General features: G+C 46.1%; 1 protein-coding gene across 1 annotated transcript in view; it reads right to left on the minus strand.

Annotated features, from left to right (window-relative positions):
• FOCAD (focadhesin) overlaps window positions 1-1,289 on the minus strand; it is a 318,600-nt gene extending 317,311 nt beyond the window's left edge. The window contains 1 exon segment of the mRNA XM_017886722.1: window positions 1,236-1,289. The gene's annotated coding sequence lies outside the window, so the exon portion shown is untranslated.
• Between the last annotated feature and the right edge of the window lie 3,184 nt (window positions 1,290-4,473).

The raw sequence follows: 4,473 nt of genomic DNA on the forward strand, positions 1-4,473 counted from the left end.
TTTTTTTTTTTTTTTTCCGCTAGAATGCTAATGTCCTCAGCTCTTGAATTTTCCCATTTAACCTTCTAATCTTGATCAGGTCCATTTCTAGAACTGAAAGATGTAGCACTGACGTGAAGGCATCGCTTGAGGTCAGGATTTTGAGACCAGCCTGACCAACATGATGAAACCCCGTCTCTACTAAAAATACAAAAATTAGCTGGGCATGGTGGCATGCACCTGTAATCCCAGCTACTTAGGAGGCTGAGGCAGGAGAATCACTTGAACCTGGGAGGCGGAGGTTGCAGTGAGCCGAGATCGCAGCATTGCACTCCAGCCTGGGTGACAGAGTGAGACCCTGTCTCCAAACAAAAACAAACAAACAAACAAAAATGTAGCAAATGCAAAAATTTAAAAAGTTATATTTTCTTAAATTTTCCAAACTCCTGATAGTGGTATACACAATTTAATTCAACTAATCATTTGTGGACAATATCCCAAAAGTATCATGAAGCTAAGAATATTACGCCTCAGACTAACTGTTTCATAAATCATTTTAGACGGGGGTGGGGGGGTGGGGGGAAAGGCCAAACCACTTACTGGTAAGCACCATCAATCAATCAACAAATGAAAAACTCTGGTTACACCTCCACGAAAATTTTGATTTCAAACTATTTATTGACCTGGTTATCAGGCGTTAACTGGAGGCAACAATCAATTAAAATCCAGTAAATTTGGGGTTAATGAAACAAATGTTAAAATAGACACAATATTGATAAATATTAGCCACGTGACAGTAACTTCCTAACATTGATTAAGTAAGCAAATAATCAAGGCAGAGGTTTTAGCTTCCACTAATCTATAAAAGCAAGTCAAAATGCTTTGAAAATTGCATTTTTATGCAATTGTTTCAATATCATACCTTTGTATGTAACACTAAAAAGCTCATGATTACTACATTTCAAAATTTAGATGAGTCACAGTGCTTTCTACGCAGGAATTGGATGTGAATCAAAACTGTAAACATGCACTTGCTTGGTAGTCAAAAAGTGAATGTGGACAGATACAATGTTCGTTGACACAGTAAAACATAATCATAAAATACATCCTGTGTTTTTAAAATAGTTACTTCCTAACTGCTAACACATTTCAGGAAACATACCATCTACCCCTCCTCTCTTTGAAAATCTCAAAATTATACTAATCCCATTCCCCTTCTTACAGATAGGCCACTGAAACCTAGAGCCATTACTTACACAGTTATCAGGATTACACCCTCAGAGCCACCGTAGTTTAAGGGATACTAGAACCTGAAAATAACAAAAAAAAAATTCCAACTCAAATCTAGACAATAAAACTAGCATATAAACTGTAAGAAAACGCAGGAAATGCCGATTTTAGTATCTGGTATGAGGCTGACCATCAAGGAATCCATCAAAAAAGTTTGGAAAGTATGAATGAATGACTGCATGAAATTGGCAGGATTTCATTGATTTCAAAAGCTCCAAATTCAGGAACCACACTGAGAGATTAGGACGCTACAGCTGAAACTAAAACTCATGACGGGTGAGTGCAACACAACTGCACGTCTCCACACGTTAGCTGCTGCGAAAATTTCAAAGCATACATCTAATACACGCTTTCTTCAGGTAATTGCCGCAAGTGCGGACTGAGCCAGAGAACTAGGAGGCTGAAAACAGGCCCTGCTCACCCATAAGCCTTTGCATTATAAGTGGACATGATCTGAGTGAGTCACCGGGAATGAGAAAGAGAGTCACCCAGGCCAGGCAGGACGCGGCCAGAACCTCCTACTCGGTCCCCAACTAGGGAACCGGTCGAAGGAGAGTGGGACGACTGCAACCTGCTGCAGCAGGTATGCAAGAAGCGCGCCGACCGGCTTCCGAGTCGGGATCCCACTGAGTCCCACCGCAGCCACCACAGCCAGCCCTGCCCAGGTATCTCGGAGCTCCGTAACCTCAGAAGGCCTAGTCCTCCAGAAGCTGAGTGCCCCGTCAGGACCGGACGAGGGCAAAAAGCAGGTCCTGCCCCCTTCTCGGCTGCCCCTCGCCGCGACGCGGCCTTGCCGCCACATGCTCACTGCCCCGTCTCCCAGCTCAGCCCCAGCCCCGCAGGGCCTCAGCCGCCCTCCATGCAAGCCGACCGGGCCGCAGGCGGCGCGACCCAGCGGTTCCCGAGCAGGGGGCAGCGGTGGCAGCCCGCCGCCCCGCACGGCTTACCTCCCTTCTGCCACAAACTCAGCCCAGCGCCGGCTGCCTGACGTGGCCCGCCCCGCCGCCTCGAACACCCGGGGGCGGGGACTGCAGAAGAGAGCCAATGGGCTGCACATCGCGAGGCCCTGTTCCGCCTCCTCCGGCTGCGGCCCGCCCTCCCCGACTCGCGCGCACGCGCGTCTAAGGCCCAGGCCGCGCACTGCGGTTGGAAGGCGGCGTGGGCGGCGGACCCATGCTCCGCAGCTGAGCTGGCGCGGGGAGGGCTGCGCGCGGGGGCTGGCTGAGGAGCAGCACCGCAGTGAGGAGTTAGCCCAAGGAAAAGCATATTAAAGGAAACTGCCTAGAGATGCCACTGCAGCGTGCCCGGGTAGTCCTGTTGGCAGCCTGCCTCTATGCAGCTTTTGGCGATGCAAAACGGCTTCTTGGTATTTGGAGATTTTGTTTCCCGGGGGAAATAAATAATACTGATAACATTAAGAATTCAGAAAATTTAAAGCAGACAGCGGACTTGCCGCGAAGACACTTCGTTCTTCGCTTGGTGTCTTTACTTCACTTGGCCAACACAGAACACTGCAGCTCTCCGCGCCACTGTGGTATATCCACTTGTTAGATAGTCCTGAGGGCGTTCTAGCCCAAGTGTTTCTGTTGATGTAATCTAGGGGGAACTGGCGCGAGTAATTATTGCTTGTTATTGCTGTTACGATTTTGCCCAATATTTACTGAATGATAAACATGTATTTTCTCCTGGGGCGGGGTGGGAGCTCCCACATGGGAAGGCTGTGACAGACAGACAGCAGCCACGATGAAACACGCTGAAAAGAGCCAGGAGAAAAAATGAGGAGAGACTGGTATAACGGAGTGGAAGTCCGGTTGTGGATGACAGAATGGAAATTATACGCAAGATGAAAGAGTTAAGGCAAATTACTCTAAAAATATCTGACTTAGTTGTTTCTAAACACTGGGGCACCCTTAGGGGGAAAAAAAAGTGCCTGGGTCTCGTCACTTGGTTGAAAAAGCTCTGCTGCGGGACCTTGACATTGATATTTTTCTAAGTTTCCAAAGTTATTTTAATGTGTAGACAAGAAGTTCTGTCTCTCATTTGTAGGAAGTGTTTGGTTCCCCATCACCTCAGAAAAGTAATTATGTATCACAGAACGTTATCAATTTTCCCAATAACAGACTATGCATTCACTCTCTAAGAATTTATCTAAATTAATTTTGGGGCAGGGTGGGCTGGCTCACGCCTGTAATCCCAGCACTTTGGGAGGCCAAGGCGGGCTGAGTTCGAGATCAGCCTGAGCCACATGGTGAAACCCCATCTCTACTAAAAAAAAAAAAAAAAAAAAAAAAAGCCCGGCGTGGGGTTGGGCGCCTGCAGTCACAGCTGCTCTACTCAGGAGGCTGAGGCAGGAGAATCGCTTGAACGCGGGAGGCGGAGGTTGCAGTGAGCCCAGGTGGCGCCACTGCACTCCAGCCTCTGATGGAGTGAGACTCTGTCTCAATCAATCATTCAATCACTCAATCAATATTGAACCTACTTAAAGGTGTTCAACCTCTGTTTTCCTTTGCGTGAAAGGAGTTTTATAAGGCTTATAATTCCCTTTTTATGAACATTGATGATATTCTCTTTCAGTCTTCCAAATGCACGAGTATTTCTTTTAGGACTATTTTAATATTTTTTCTTCTATTCCTATATTTCTTGAGGCTAACACATAACTATGTAAACAGCGCTGTTCTAAGTATATAAATTTATTTAATCCACAGAACAACTTTATGAGGCAGTTACAGCTATTACTCACATTTTATAAATAAGGAACTTGAGGTACAGCAGGTGAAGCACCTTGACCAAGGTCATGCACCTAGCTAATGGCCAGGCCAAAACTTGAATCTAAGCACCCTGTTTCTCAGTGAATAAATGTACTGCCTCTGTTGTAGAAAGCCTGGTTTTAGGAACACACAGGGAAATGCCCATTTAAAGAATGATGTTGAGTCTACTTTTGACACTGTCTTAGCATGTTCAGGCTGCTATAACAAAGTATCTCAGACTGGGTAATTTATAAACAATAAAAATTTATTGTTCACAGTTCTACAAGCCGGGAAGTCCAAGCAAGGTGCCAGTAGATTTGGTGTCTGGTCAGGTTCCATTCCTCATGGATGGTGCCTTCTGTGTATCATCACAGGGTGGAAGGGGCAAATAGATTACCTGAAGCCTCTTTTATAAAGGCACTACATGAGTCGTCATAACCTAATCACCTCCCAAAGG

Source organism: Rhinopithecus bieti, unplaced genomic scaffold, assembly GCF_001698545.2.
Source record: "Rhinopithecus bieti isolate Rb0 unplaced genomic scaffold, ASM169854v2 scaffold_15368, whole genome shotgun sequence".
Classification (NCBI taxonomy): Eukaryota; Metazoa; Chordata; class Mammalia; order Primates; family Cercopithecidae; genus Rhinopithecus; species Rhinopithecus bieti.